The following is a 17381-nucleotide window of genomic DNA, read 5'->3' as shown; positions in this document are numbered from 1 at the left end:
ACTTCAAAAACTCTCTGTGCATAAATATTCATGGATGTGGTCTATAGTCCTTTAAAGGCTAAACGTGACCTCTTGAAGTGAGCAACATTAAAAATAATTTAGTTTTTAGAAAATTTTAAGAATCAGATTATACTTACAGTGTGTTAAACAGTCCTTTTCATTTTTGATTGAGAAATACATTTTGTGAAAATAAAAGCCCTCCTTATTAAGAATCTTGATCCATTAAATAAGCTGGAATGGGCTTTGTGAAATGTATTATACAGGATCTAAATTAAAGTTATAAGAAATACATGGGTTGATATGAAATTAGATAATATAAATATTTTACCATGCGGGTTTATAAGGGTTATAAATATAGCAAAAGTAATGTGTCCCTGGAAAATAGACTGCAGTTAGATTAACATCTATCAGTAGTTTGACTTTCTTTCCAGAACTAAATGAAAAACTACTTCCACATTTAGAGCTAAAGAAATAATTAACAAACTAAACAGAAAAAAGTTAATAGAAATGTTTTTTTTTAGTTATGACTAGCACTTTGCCACCCCCCTCTCCTCTCCCTCACAACCCCCCACCCCACATCCCCCCCACACACAGTGTTTTTATGCATGTGGCTTATACTATCTTCTCTTTTACGTTAAAAACCTGTATGCAGGGTAAGAGGGAAAGATTGTGGGCCAGTGAGCAGCTAAATTAAACAGCTAGATCAGCTCACAGTTGTGATGTTAAAGCCATTTGCCAAAAGCCACAACATACAATATTTAACACTCATCTTGCTCATTCACAGATCCTTTAGATATCAAATGACTAAACACCTACAACCTAAATAGTAATCTGCAGGTAAAACGGCTCAAATAGATCAAACCCCAAATAGACTTATTTTACAAAAAAGAAATGCCAACAAATAGAATGTCCCGATGCTATCGTTCTAATCATAGTTTATCTTATACTTATCTTATATCTTGTTTATCGCTGATATGATTTAGAACAGTTTTATATGCTTTTTTGTTATTTTATAACTATACAAGTTAAAACATAAAATGCGTTTAAATAACTAAATATCTGAGAACAACTGTTTACAAACATATAGCCTGAAAAGATGGTCTAGGCTAATATGAATAACATAATGTAATGTTCTGTATATGTCTCTTACTGGGGTTCTTTTCATATTACTGAATCCAAATGATTTACATTTAAGCAGACTGTGAAACGATTCATATTCATACTGTAGTTATTATACTGAAATATAGTAAGACTGATTCTCAAAATATAAAATATTTTACATATATGTTACTATAAAATAAAGCTGAAATGTAGCATTCTCAGTCATCAATTGTACTGGGAATAAATACATATTAAAGTGGGATTTGTGGAAATTGTAACTCCAGTTTTCTTCCCAAAAAGTAACATTTACCCTAGTTATATCTCTTCCCCATTTTGGCGAGCCCAAAATAAGATTTTTTTTTTTTATTTGATGCTCTGTAAGAGAAACTGAAAACTGGAAAGCTGCACACTTCTCGCAGCCTCTCAGAATGCACTCGCCACCTTAGTTTTAGATCTAATCTACCCCTCAGTTGTTTTTGTTTTTTTATAATTTTGTATTTATCACTGGAGCCTTAATTCCCTGAGATTCCATATAACCCCCCCAAAATACATCTTCTCTGTGTTAAAAGCATCTTCAAGATGCATAGCACCATTTTATCAAATAATTGTATTGTTAGAAGATCAATTAACAATAAGTATTTGTAATGCTGATAGAGTGGCAAAAGCCTTTTCTTCTGATATAACACAATTAATGTTTAAGTATCATAATATACAGCAATGGGAAACTGTATACTATAGAAAATGTAATACCAGAAAGACAAACACAGCCATACATAATTAGCTAATAAACACAAGTAACTCGTTTCAAATATTTCACCTTAAATGATCTCAATAATGATAATGTTTGAGAAAAGGTACATTGCATTGATTAGGCAGGTAACTATGAGCTCACTATAAATACACATATACTAAATAAATAAATAAAGGTACCAATAGTACACTGAACCAATTCTATATTTATGGGAAAAATAGATGTAAGGTGACTATGCAGCACGTTATAAAAAGTTTGTTCCCAGTGTCTGTAATTAACTTAAGCGATACTTTTAGCAATAGTTATGTACACAATATTTAAAACGTTTATACTAGAGAAGAGGGGTGATTTTCGGAGGTAGCCAGCACTAGTTATAGCAATTATTATTATTATTATTTATTTCTTAGCAGACGCCCTTATCCAGGGCGACTTACAATTGTTACAAGATATCACATTATTTTACATACAATTACCCATTTACAGTGGGGTTTTTACTGGAGCAATCTAGGTAAAGTACCTTGCTCAAGGGTACAGCAGCAGTGTTCCTCAGCTGGGATTGAACCCACAACCCTCCGGTCAAGAGTCCAGAGCCCTAACCACTACTCCACACTGCTGCCCAATTATGTGGCAATTATGTCCAATGTACCTTTAAAAAGTAAATGTTGCTGAGAAAGTATATGGTTCACATCAGTGCAGGTACCTGACAACAGTAGAATCTCAGTAAAATGCTGCTGTTTTTTTTGCGTTTTGAAGAATGGGATTGTAGATCATACTGGACTATATGGCACCCAATTGTACCAGTACTTGCATCAGATTGTACTTGCACTGAACTGCTCCACACCTTGCCGTATTCTACTGATGCTCTTAATTATAACTACTTCCTGTATCTTGTATTGACTTTACTCTTATAGGTATCCGTATTCACGTTGTTATAATTGCTCCTATTTGAAATCGTTCTCATCCACTTATGGTAGGTACTACATGATCTTAATGGACTTTGCTTGTATAAGCAAATATTTATACTATAAGTTAACTGATCTTAGTCAAATTCACTCTTAAATGTAATTATTTACGGTATTCTTTATTTTGCTCTTATTTGAATTTGATCTTATTTTCTACTGACTTAAAAAATAAATAATAATAACAATAGATCAGTTTGGTAAACACTGAAATTTCAAAACAAATTGGGCCATTTTTGTTTGAAACATTTACAAGAAAGACAAAGCTTTACCTTTGGGAGTTACAATTTCCATGAAACCACACAAGCACCCACGGCAGGAGAAAGGGAACAACAGAAGGGAATACATGTATTTTGCAATTAATTAATGTAAGCATCTCGCCCAGATAGTTACGTATTTAGAAGCATATTGAAGTATACTAGCCCTTTATTGTTGTTGCGGGTAGGCTATAGGATCGATAGCTTTTACATTTAATAATAATAATAATGGGCAGTCTCAAGAATGTAAAAAAAGGTGAATCACTATTTAGAAGTAAGGGGGGGGGCAATCAATTCAGCTGTTGTATACAATATTGTAACTCAGCAGTTTGCATGTTCATGGTTTCATTCCTCTAATACACACTCACACTCATATTGGTAATAGGCTACAATGGGACTGGTTGAATTTCACAATATTAAGTGTTACAGGTGTAACGTCAGAAAACGCATCCCTTAGAAAAATGCATCCCCCTTGGTCATATGGGCATGCGGAATACCTGTTTCAATAGTCCCCGCTTCACTCTTTTGTCCAGCCTACTTATTTTTTGCATTCCGGCCTCTGTCAAAGCATCTCAGTTGAAATAGTTGTATAGCCCTAAATAATTGTACAGGATTTTTCTTTTTTTTTTAATTGCCAAAATAATTGTACAGGATTTATATTCTGCCTTCCTGCTGTGTTAAGAAAGCTGGATGTCGGGGGGGGGGGAACACATTTTCAACAGATAAAACTAAATAATTATTCCCCAAATAAAACGATATATATATATATATATATATATATATATATATATATATATATATATATATATATATATATATATATATTCACACTGCTCCAGTTATTCTGTTTAAAACTGTTATTGTTATTCTGTTTCTCGCTGGCTCTCGTTAGTCGATTCATGTATTAAATCATTAAGTCATGAATTAGCAAACTGACTCTCTTTAAGTAAATATGTTTTATAAGAGTTGTGTGGCAACTATCTTCTTTTGCTGCAACAGGTTTTTTTTTTTAAAAACTAACATTTTCAAAAATGAACTTTATACTATTTTAATGTTTTGAACGATACATTTTTTAAATGCTTTGTTATTGTAGAGGGTGCATATTTCCATTGTAACGTCAATAAATGAACCCGCATTATAGTACGGGATGCACTTGCTTTGACTGCGCCCTGTCTTGTCGATGTCTAGTGCTGCAGAAAAACTTGTACATGCTTTTGTTTCCTCCAGACTTGATTACTGCAATGCCCTACTTGCTGGGGTGTCAAAGAATGCTGTCCAAAAACTCCAGCATGTCCAAAATTCAGCAGCTAGGGTGTTAACCAGGTGTCGCTCCAGTGAACATATAACCCCTGTATTAAAATCTCTACACTGGTTGTCGGTTAAATTCTGTATTGATTATAACATTTTATTGTTGACTTTTAAGGCCAAGAGGGAATTTCACCCCCTTATATCTCCGACCTGCTGTCTAATTACACTCCTGGTCGCGCTCTGCGGTCCGCCAATGCTGGTCTTTTAACTGTTCCCTTAACCAAGCTGCGAACAGTGAGGGGTAGGTAGAGCTTTCTTCTCCTGTGCACCAAGGCTGTGGAACTCACTCCCGCTCGAGATTCGAGTTTCTGAGTCCCTGTCTGTTTTTAAATCTTGCCTTAAAACACATTTCTTTTGTTTTGTTGATATTTTACTTGTCTTCCCTTGCTTTGTTAAGCGCTTTGTGATAATCCTATATATAAAATAGATTATTATTATTATTATTATTATTATTATTATTATTATTATTATTATTATTATTATTGTTATTATCTGATGGGATGTAAAATTTGATATACTGTACAACGTCAGAAAATGCTACCAGGATGCCTTTTGTGATGTTACATCGGTGGTGATTCTGATTCTTTACAGGACAGTGACAACAAATATAATTTGCAATATCATTTTTGATTTCATGTGCCCCTTTCGTTTACATAAAATTTCAGTTAATCCATGTAAACCGATTCCATTCGAGAACCAAGATTATCCGATCATGTAAACACTACTGGCACACTTCAAGTAACACCTCTGCATCCTGTTATTACCATAAATCGATACAATGTAAAGAAATCAATGAAGTGGGGATTGAACTACTTAGAAAAACCTCAGACATAATGTTATGTAAGAACAAATATACAGATGTACATTTTTGCTCTATGTGCAACTGTGACCACAAAAGATTCCAAAAGAGAGTAGGGCAGTCAAAAGTTAGAGTTACCTTGGTAACCAAAGCCACCCAAAGAAATGTTGCCAAAGGCCAAAGGAAAAAAAAAAAAAAAAGCACAAGCTCTAACGGAAAATGTAGAAAATGTCATTTGTGAGAAAGATTGAAATTCGTTGAATGCTTTTCAAAGAGACAGATCATTGTAGTGAAACATTGTTTCACTATCTACCTATTTAAAAAAACTACTTCGTCTTTAAATTTTAAAAAAATGTGTACAAATACAAACCATGAATTGTTAAAAAAAAAAAAAAAGAATAATAGAACACAGATACTCAACCTTACATGACTAGCATGTCATCCCATAACCTAGGACCAGTTTACATTCCACAGTCTCGACAAATACCTTCACACAAGGCTGAGGCTGAGAGAGTTTCCAGCTACACTAGAGTTTGATTTTTGAGTGAGAAACTCTCGTATGCCTTGCCTACACAAGTGCAGAACAAATTAAGAAAATTACACAAACACATTAGGTACACAGTGCTTACACTGAGTCATTGATCCCACCTGTATAAAATAATAAATAAAACCACTACCAACAAACATTTACTGAAACAAACCAGCAAAGTTCAGATCATAAGATTAGTAAGCCTGCTAACTTAACCGTCAAATTTAGCAAACATATTTGAGTTACTGTGTTACATATCACACTTTCATTGAGCAGCAAAGGCTCCATTCCTCACATTGAGTACTATTTAACACATTTGTGAGGCTGACACTTAGCAATGTGCTAAAAGTGTATAATGATCACTAAGTATTACTCTTATACTTTAAAAGAAGGAACAATAAATTCTGAGATAATTATTTTGGGTGTTCTTTTATCATTTTCTGGTTGGTTTCTATGGTAAGGAAGTGTTAATAAGGATGGGTCTAAATCTTTAGGTTTATACTTTTACTATGTTACATTCTAAAATATAACATTATAATTAGATGTTTGTAAGCAATAAGGCACGACATAGTGTGATAATTCTATCATTGACTATCGTTATAGGAATTATCTTTGCCTTTTAAATTTTGTATTCTATTGTAAAATATTGTAAAGTGCCTTGAGGTCCCTGTGATGACAGGCGATATATAAATGTAAATAAATAAATAAATACAAAAATGTATTTAAAAAAAACAAAAAATAATTTATAGATGTTGAATTGAACAATGCCATTGAAAGTGCAGTTTTTCTTTATTTGATTCATTATACTTCTTGTAATTCTTGGTTTGTTCATTATATTTAAAGTAAAATATTACTGGCTGCTTTCATCATGACACAGCACAAATGAGTCTGCCACACAGGTGGCACCGGTGGCAGCAGATGCAGCCCACCAGAGTATAAGAATGAACATAGACTGGCGGCAACGGCAACAAAACATCCATTTAACCACCACAGGCTCTTTTAAGAGTGACCAAAATATTTTGTAAAAAGCTGAAAGTTTATTTTCAGAATGGGATTGGGAAACGCTGTAGTTCAGGAGAAGGAACAGAGAGCAATCAGAATGACGAGTTTTGAATTGATTTGAATACTTACTTTATTAAAGGTAAACATTTACATCAATCTCATCAGTCATGTTTATTACGATAAATTCCAAAATGTCTGCCATTTTTGCTTAAAATTCTAATGCTGTATGGATATATATCAGTGATTTTAATCCTTTGGTGGTAGTGTGCGTACCAGTTTTTTTTTTTAGAGAACTTTATGATTAGTAGATGAAAAAACTGAACTATATAAAAGAAGAGTGCATGTAAAAACAGAACTATATTATTATTATTATTATTATTATTATTATTATTATTATTATTATTATTATTATTATTATTATTTGTTTATTTAGCAGACGCCTTTATCCAAGGTGACTTACAGAGACTATATAAAATTAGAGCGTTTTAACTATGGTGTCGTTGTGGCTACTGCGTGCAAACAGTCTGTACCATAGATATCCCACAATGCATTATTATGATATCTATGGTCTGTACTATACTACTTCCTGAAGTTGAGGACATGAGAAGCCTGGTGTATTAAGATGCTTGTGATGATTCAATTTGGCGTTGTCTTTCTATGAAAATCGCTGCTGTAGGCACTGAAAGTCGCTAGACTTGTCGCTAGTCGCTTTTACATTTTTTTGTTGCTAGGGAAACATAAAAGTCACTAGATCTAGTGAAAAAATCGCAAAGTTGGCACTGCCCCCTGAACGCGCTGCAGCACTGTCTTATAGGCTTAGCCCGCCACCTTATGCAAATAGATTACCAGGCTTCGGACACATCCCTTTGGCCCTCAGCCACACACCAGAACCAATGGGCACAGACAAACAAACAACAACCAATGAGGATGCACAGATAACCAATGAGAACAGACCAGGTCAGACAAACAAACCAGCAGGTCACATGGTACGGGAATACACACACAAAGGTAAACAAGCAATGGCGGAATACAGTAGGGAGGGATTAACACACACAGCATGCAAACACAAACAGACAGCAGGGAATACGGTACATAAACACAAATGCACGGATCACTACAATAACAATGCAACACTGACTTTGGCCCACCTCCTGTACAGGTCACAGAAAAGATGCACTGACACGCTGATTAAAACATTGTTGTCATGTGAACAGTAAACAAAAAAGTTAACCGCTTTGGAGAATTTTTTTTAAATGTTATTTGTCTAAGGTACATTATTTATTGATTTATTAATTTTTTTAACCAAAGTGCAATGCATACAGGATGGTAAAGGAATAAAAAAAAAAGCCTATCTACAGGTGTTCCTATTTGCTTGGTGCTGGCCAAGGTTGCCCCAATTTCCACAAACTCCACTTTAAATGGCTGGGCACTTTTGATAACCTGGCTTTTTTTCACATTTCCAATGTGTTTTTGTTTCAGATATCACTTCTTTTTTCACTTTTTTTTTTCAAAATTGTTCAACCTATATTGAGGCAATGTATTACTGTTTGGATATATATATATATATATATATATATATATATATATATATATATATATATATATATATATATATATATATATATATATATTAAAGTTATGTGTGCAAAAGTATGTATGTTCAATGAAAGTCATTCATATCAACTAAATTTTTTTCACATTATAAATGTGTTTGTTACACATAAATATAAAACATATATATATATATATATATATATATATATATATATATATATATATATATATATATATATATATATATATGTATATATATATATGTTTACATATAAAAGTTTACAGTATAAATCCTGTCTGGGAATCAAACCCATGATATGCTTCTAATGCAGCTTGCATTGTAGACGCCCTAGCTTTCACGCCACAAAGTTTTCCCTTCCATTTTATTACATTTGCAAGTAGTATAGCAGTAAAGTGCTAGACAAGATTTTGTAAATAATGATTATGTTTTATCCCGATTGTCTTGAAAGCTTTCATCTGACTTTGCGAACGATCATAATAAGCTTGATCCGTTCATTTAGTATATTGTAATATTTTAATTCTTTAGGAAGTAGTACTCAGGGAGACGGTGTTGAATTCTCAAAATGTTTGTTTTATTTGAAACTACAGATAATTCCTGTCGGGGCCAGAATTCATGGCACCAAAACAATAACCCTACATTTTAGTCTTGGCACTTTCACTGCACATTCTCTCCGGTCACAGCTCACATGCTCGCTCAGTCGTACCCACAGTTTCTCACTCAAGTAGAGCACTGGACTGTCTACAGTCCCCAGACTCATGCACCCCCTTATTATATAACCTCATGTTGTTTCCCACCGCTGTCTGGCTCATCAACCAGTCACATCCATGCTCTGCAGCCCCCAAAAAACAGCAACACACATTCTCCCCAATCATTCACTCACTCACTCCCCCTTCCCATGCTAAGTAACAGCGTGACCCATTCCCCTTACAATACATGTAACATTAAAGACAGACAAGACAAACTGAACAGACAACAAGTACTGCAACAAAGCAATTGTCCATATTTTTTTAATTTGAAAGTAAAAATATAAGAAAGCATGCTGTCCTTTATGTACAAAAATCTTCACTAATATACAATTGAACAAGAACTGTTGAGTATTTATTTTTGTTTCATACAGTATTAAATGGCAGTGTTTATATCTGATAGTGAAAAATAAATAAATATCAAAAAGATAAAGAAAGAAATGTCTATGCATTGATTTATGTATTCATTTATTTCAATATTTATTAATGTATTTATTTATTTATGTTTTACTTTTCCCAAATATATAGGCTATCCTTTAGCATAGAAAAATTCTCAGAAAAATGAACGTTTCTTTTTGTCCAGTGGGGACCACAAATAGCTTTACTCTCATCAACCAGTATCGAGAGGAAACCGTACTTCCTTGCGCCAAAAGGGACCACAATGAGCGTTACATTGACAGGAAACCAACATTTTTCAGAGATCAGGATCAGAATCTCAGAATGATGAGATGACGCAAAAAAAAAATCTTCAAAATGTAAAAAATGTCCAGAAAATTCTCAGCTGGCTGACTTCATCTTTCAAAATACTGCTTGTTTTCTCACCAAATCGTGTAGTACTGACAGTTAACACAACACGCTTGCAAACTGAAGGTCATAGTTTCAAATTCCATGCATTCTAGACCTTTTTTTATTTATATTATATATATAAAAAAAAAATGTAGGCAAATGTTCCATTTTAAAACAGAAATAAATAATTTATAAGAATCACATCCATCCCAGGTGATTTGATTCTTAAAAGCGGTTGATTCTTAAAAGCGGACCGATAGCTTTGTGATGAGGGTATAGAGGTGTAAGGGAGCAGAAGTAACAAAAATAAACCAAAACTTGAGTAAGAGATCGAATGTTTGTTCCACACGAAGTACTGTTAGTTAGCGCTCCAGCTGAGAGCTAGGTTTGTTTTGTTTATTTTATTAGCGGTGGTTTCACAACCGCAGTGTAAGAAAAATAAAACCAACACCGATTAAAAACTCTAAATCAAGACTACAGCCTGATAATTTACACTGTCCTCGGCCACTCTGTCACATTACAATTAGCAAAAGTGTGCCATCAGCAGTTTAAATACAGTATACAGATGTCAATGGTGCTCAATCACTGAGGACAATACATCAAAACAAGTCCTCGTGGGTAAGCAGCTTGTTATACGATCACGGTTATGACTTATGTGTACTCAAGGCTGCAGAATCCTATTTTACTACAGTATACTTGAAAAGCGATCGTCTCATGAGGGTGCCTAGTTCAACTGCCGTGCGATGTTACGTGTAATGGCCTTTGAATTTAAATGATATTACAGTACAGTATTTTGCTGTCAGGACTACCACTGCATTTAAACATCTATGGCTTACTTATTTTCTGTTATGATGCAAATCTCACAGTTTTTCATTAAGCGGAGATGCAAAGCGCTATAATCCCCTCCTCCTCCTCCTCCTCCTCCTCCTCCTCACCGCACCACACTGAAATCCCACTCCCTCTACATGCATATCACACAATAACACTGCTGCTCTCACTATGTATTCAATGAACGTGTATTCACTTTATTGAAACACATTTTCACTAACAGAGAACACAAAAAACACACCTGCACAATGCAGTGGCGCAGTCACGTCTGATTACAGACAATGCAGTGTTTCCTGCATCATTGCACTATCCACGCTGCGTACGTGCCTAATCACGCAAGATGTGATCAAATTCAAATTCCAAAACAGCTTTTATTGGCTGTACACGTCATTGCACTTGATCAAGTACCGTATTATGTAGTCCGTTTGCCCCGAAATGATTCTTATAAGCGGATTGCTTGAGCCTTACAAGCAGATTATTTTACATTGGTTAATATAGGAATGATTTGGTTCCAGTGGTTTTGATCACGATATGCGGTTGATTCTTATAAACAGACTGCACTGTATAGACGTCACAATTTTTTTTTGGATTAGATAGTAGATCAGATTATTTAAGTATGTCTGATCTGTTTGGTCTCACAAAATTGTGCTTTAAGTGGCCCCCGTTTAGACTGTATGAACAACTCTATTGTGTGATGTCACAGCAACTTATTACCTTCCTATTGGTTATAAACAAATCTGTTTGCTTGAAAAAAGAACTCAGAATGCAATTGAATAATTTCCTGGAAAATGCTGCTTCATGGTCACAACATACAGTACCGGTACGAATATGTTCCCTGTAGCTGAAAGATTGCTTTGTAAGGGAAGTATGTTTTTAGAGGGAAGTGCAGTAAGAAAGTTATGAAATGTCATTGCCTGGTAACCTGTCTGATGCCTCATCACAGAAGCTGGAAGTAATATCCTAACCTATCTACTACTTTCTCCCAGTGGAAAAATACAAAATATAAAATAAGTACACGGTAATGTAAATGCAACTATGTGAAAGAAGTGACATGTTCGGCAGAACATCAGCTCTCACTCTCACATAGACATATCACTGTCAACACATTTTTTTAAAAATATATAAATGTTTCATATTTTGTATTTATTCAAATATAATTAGCTTTCATTTTTCTGACAGCGAAATGTCAGATAACTGGGTAGTAAGTGTTATTTCCTAATTGCTTATGCCTCAAAAGTATAGAAAATGGCTATTCCCCACAAACTTTGCTTTTGTGACCTGGACAGTGATATTTTGAAATTTACCTATTTTCGAGAACATTCCAGATAGATTCAGTGCTGAGTAAACTTGGAGTAACTTCTAGAACTTTCCAGTAATATAAATAGTAGTATAAATACGGGGGCCTTAAGCCCACCAGTTCAGTTTAGTTCCAGCTGCCTAAGTGGATACATATCTGCATTTTTCTGAGATGGCATCAAGGTCATAGGAGACTTCAAAATGGTGGCATTCCTGATGGGTCTCCAAGGCGGTTTTACCAAGTTTCCCTGCTATCTTTGCCTTTGGGACAGCAGGGACACCAAGGCGCACTACCATAGGCGGGACTGGCCACAGCGGACCGAGTTCTCTGTGGGGAGGAACAACGTCAAGTGGGAGCCACTGGTGGACCACCGGAAGGTGCTGATGCCACCACTGCACACCAAATTGGGCCTTATGAAACAATTTGTCAGAGCTCTAGATAAGGAGTCAGCAGCCTTCAAGTACCTTCAAGACTTCTTCAAAAACTACTCACTTCTAAATCTTTTGTAGTCATTTTTATATTACTTTAGTATAAGTACATGTTAATTTGGATTCATATGTTGTTTTTTTCTGACTTCATGTTAACGAAAAGACACAAATTCGCCCGTTTTCTCATTGGAAATAGGTAAATTTCAAAATATCACTGTCCTGGTCACAAAAGCAAAGTTTGTGGGGAATAATAGCCATTTTCTATACTTTTGAGGCATAAGCAATTAGGAAATAACACTTACTACCCAGGAACAAAAATTGTGTTACATAGTGTAATCAACGAGCTTCCATAAAAAGTTAATTAAATGCTACACAACTCAAAACTTGTTGTACTGTATAATACTCTACCAAATAGATTTGAGATGGGCTCTAATTTTGATCCAGAACATCATCGTGTCATGGTGGGCATGTCTGGGTACATCTAGGGTGACATCCTCTCACATACAAATGCCCTGGTTTTTATTCCCAGACCCATAAGCTCCTCTTTTATAAATTCAGACATGGAAGTAAAAAATATAAATAGAGACAGCAACCCACAGATCTCAGCTGCACATACCAAACGTGTAGCTCAGCTCTTAAAAGATTTGCAGTGTCATCTGGGATTCTCAGCCTATACTTTTGAATGCGGATGTTCTACAGAACTGTGCTTTTGTGTAAGTCAGTGTATTCGACAAAAAGAAAAATCAGATTTAAAGTTACACAGCACAATTAGTGCTTAGAGAATATCAGTTTTAAATAGCAGTGTGTATAAAATATACAAATACCAGGTTTTAAAAAATAAATCAATTACTTACTGGCAGATGGATACATTTAATTATAAAATCCATGAAAATAAAAATAAATAAATAAGAAACTATGCATTTATGCATGTATTGTTAACTATATTAATTTACTATAAGCACAATAACATGCTTATTTGTGTGCAGTTGTTGTAACATACCAATAATAAAAGGCATTGGTTTACAACTTCACCAGAGGTGTGGTATATTACTACCCACCCTGTCATGTTTTCTAACTTACATAAACTGACTCTCCAAGTAATTGATCTTTTCTGAAGTAATATTTTAAATAATAATAATAATAATAATAATAATAATAATAATAATAATAATAATAATAATAATAATACACATCTAGTAAAACTATTATTTTCCATCAAAGACATTCTGGTGACAAGATGAAAGATTTAGAGTAAGCATTTTTTTTTCAAACACACACGCACACACACACACGCACACACACAACAACAGCACCTGCAGCAGTCGGCCATGTATGAAGCCTCAGATTAAATTATTAAGCAGGCCAGCTGTGATCCCTCAAGTTGAACAGAGAAAAACTTTTTTATGATTGGAGTGATATCATTATGACAATACGAAACCTGATGACGTTTTTTGTTTTTAAAGAAAACAGGAGAACTAAACAAGTGAGAATAAAATAACTGAACAATAACTGTTCGATTCTGCAGCACAATTAACATGCACTGTAATAAGAATTTAAATTAATAAATAGTAAGCATAATAATACAGTTTGTGGCACTGTTAATAATTGTCGACATATGGCATGACTGCAACATTGTTTCAAATCTCCAGTTTAATTTTTTTTTTTACATTTGTTTTTTCATAAGTTTAACTTTGATGTGCGTATATTTTAAATAAGTAAGTAGTAAAATAATTGTATGATTTTGTTCCTGTTGAAATTTCTTGTAGTTTTTCAAGGGTTTTGTTTAAATGTATTACATGAAAACTAAATTTTTTGTAATTAATGATGTCTGTTAAGATCTAGTGAAGTACAATGTGCAGCCCAGGAGCTAAATGCTTGCACATCTGCCCACATTTTATTTTTCTTCTTTTTTGACTCAACTAAAAAGGTAAATATTCCTATTTGAAAAGTAATTTATAAAGGAGCTAACAACATGTGTTTGAAAACAACAACAATAACAATAAATTCATAGGGCATGACGATGTAATGTATCAACGTAATATTTAAAATGACAGCTATTCCACTTTATTTGTTTTTTAATGTCTTCATATGGTGTCAGAAATGTCAGACACATGCACATCTGAACCGTTTATCTAAATAAGAACTAAGTGATCTAATTGATCTGACAGAAAATCTAAATATTAAAATACAAACAGAAATACACTAAAGTGAGTCGAATGTGCAGTTTATTCATTTATAGTCATGATGGCCCTATGTTAATAGACTTAACACTGGTGGTATTTCTATCCTATGACCTAACATACAACATCCTATTTTTTATAATGAACTCACATGCTGTAAGCATTAATTTGTATTTGCATTTGCATATTTTTGTTGTATGTATTGTGTATTGATATGGTTGTTTATTTTCATAAAACAACCACACAAATGTTACATGGCTTCTGCAGTGAAAGCTCTGCACACACCGTGAATGATGTAATATGCATTTAATATATCAAGCCAAAAATAATACATTTTAATACGGATAAATTAATTACGGTATATTTACAAAAAGTAAAGCTCTGTAGTTGTATAATATAGCAACGATGTAACTATCTACACAAATACATCTGTTTAAAAGTGTAATTACAGCTATTAACAAAGGAAAAGTTAGAAGCTAATATAGGACATGCAGTATAAAAAAATAATTAAATACAGACACACTCCTTCCGCATATAATACATTATATTATAAATAGTGTACAATAATTTTTTTTTATAGTAGGGGATTCTAGTGTTATGTCATTTTCCCTTGCTCTTAACATGCCAACGATGATAATGATAAGGATATTGATGCAAATTGTTTAAGGTACTTGAAAGCAATGGAATAAATACTGTAGGAATGCAGTTTGTGCAGTTTTCTTTTCATGCACCCAACTGTAATGATTAACACAGGGTTTATTCTCATTTGAATGGTAGTACATTCCATGTCATTACAGAATGCGCTCAGTTCCCCTTTTCTACACAGAGTTTATCATTGCATTTTTAAAGTTATAAACACGTAAAATGGCTCCACAGTGTAGGATAATTCTTTTAAAATATACTGTACTGCACACATATTCTGGGACTTTCCAAGCAAATAAAAACTGCCAGGCAATAAGTGACTGCTTTTACTGTATATCTAAATAATGTCTCAGCATTTGATGACCTATTATAGTTTTATTATACCACACGAGTAAGTAAAATAGTAAATGAACAACCTAAATTAGGAGTGACAGTGAAAAATGCATTTTCATGTACCGTGTTTTGTGTATTACGCCTCGTTTTAAAAGATTAAATGGAATCTCAGTTTTGGATTGGTTTCTGTGACTTTGGGTTTCCTATGAAAACCTATACAGAAGAAAGATGAAAGAACAGCTGTTGGTTCATCTTGGTAGATTTTATGTGTGTGAATGTTTCCATTCTACTGTTAAATGTTAATATTGTTAGTCTTCTCATACAAAATAAGATTGCTTGACATTTACATTACAGTGTAGACCTAGCAACCGAAAACTGTAGCCTAGCAAAACAATTATATGTAAGTTCACCAATTCTTTATAGGAAGAGATATTGTGGGGTATATGATTAATAGTCCCCCCCCCCCAAAATAAATCAATAAATCAATAAAATAAAAGCACCCCTTGCTTGCAGACAACAAATATCAAAATAGGTTAGACTATGTCCTAGATATTTCTTCTGCAAATTATTTCCAAACAATTAAATATTGTATAAATGCACTTTACCTTTTAAGAATCTCCCAGGCTTCTCTAGTTGCCTCTATATAGCCAGACAGGATGAACCATGTTCAAGCAAGGCAAACTGAACAGGATGTGGGCTGGTTCTTCTTGGATAGCTGAAATTATAACACCACGAGAGTTTGTTAATGTTTGATACTTCAGGTTAAAAAAATCTTTGCTCTGTGATATTCGACCTACAAAATAGTACGTTCTTAATTATGTTAAATTCTGTTATCAGCTGCTCCTAGAGACCTACAATACAAACATAGCATAATGTGGATGAAATGTTCTCTTGCTTCCTCATTTTCAGAACCTTGCAGCTACTTCCTTAACTGTTTTTTTTCATAAGCTAACTTCCCCTTTTGACCACAGTTTATATAGAAATAAAATAAAAAGCAAATTTACATGTAGCGTTCAAAATCATGTTTAATTCTAAAGGCTATATATTTAGAAAGAAAGTGCAAAGACAACATTGTCAGAGAGGAATACAATTATTTTAATTGTATGAAACTACCAAGAAACAACATTGTAACTGTTCTTCCCTGCTACAAAATCATTTCTTGGTAGTTTGAAATGCTTTGTACCAAACAAAAATAGGGCCCTAAGAATATCAGTACCTTCTCAGACCAGTTTCTGAGGTAAGTTTTCAGGATATATTATCAGGGTTAGGTTTGCACAATAAGCTCATTACAACCTATGTACCAAACTGGTGAGTGTGTGGGGCTTCCTTGAGAGTAATAGGGATTGGAAAATTGGCATGCTATGTGGTTGTCGTTATTGAGCTTAGTTTGTGAAACTGGGGTAGGCTGCAACTGGGGTAGGGGTGATGATAGGGGTGTTTAGACGGGGACCTGCATAGCAGTATGAGGAGCTAGCTGTATCCAGGATAGACAACCAAGACCACCAAGTTGTCTAGAGTCTCCTTAACCCCAATGCTACAGTACAACCTGTGTTCTAATACATGTTGGATGGGAGGGTATGTGTCTTTATAATAGGAGTTTGGGAATCTGCTGCAAGTGAGGGAGGGAATGCAGTCAAAATACCACACAAGCACTTAGGTTTTATTTACAATATTTACACAATTCTGATTGTAGCAACAGGTAGTCACCTCTAGGGTATCAGCAATGGTAGTCGTAGTGCAGGGTTGCTTTCTTAACATACATTAAACAGACAATGGAAAATGAAATGCTGTTGTAAAAGAAAGTTAAGAAAATAAAGGTTGCCCCAATTGTGGAAGGGCTCTATTTCCGCTATAAGAGAGGC

The 17381-nt window shown here is 34.1% G+C and overlaps 1 protein-coding gene across 2 annotated transcripts in view; it reads right to left on the bottom strand.

Moving 5' to 3' along the window:
* Nucleotides 1-16427, bottom strand: part of LOC117971937 (tyrosine-protein kinase SYK-like) — a 44444-nt gene extending 28017 nt beyond the window's left edge. For both annotated transcript variants that reach the window (XM_059022190.1, XM_059022196.1), the window contains exon 1: nt 16125-16427. The gene's annotated coding sequence lies outside the window, so the exon portion shown is untranslated. The remainder of the gene's footprint in view (nt 1-16124) is intronic.
* Nucleotides 16428-17381: the final 954 nt, after the last annotated feature.

Source organism: Acipenser ruthenus, chromosome 1 (genome assembly GCF_902713425.1).
Source record: "Acipenser ruthenus chromosome 1, fAciRut3.2 maternal haplotype, whole genome shotgun sequence".
Taxonomy (NCBI): domain Eukaryota; kingdom Metazoa; phylum Chordata; class Actinopteri; order Acipenseriformes; family Acipenseridae; genus Acipenser; species Acipenser ruthenus.
The sequence above is the reverse complement of the archived record's forward strand: the minus strand, read 5'-3'. Positions and strand labels throughout refer to the sequence as shown.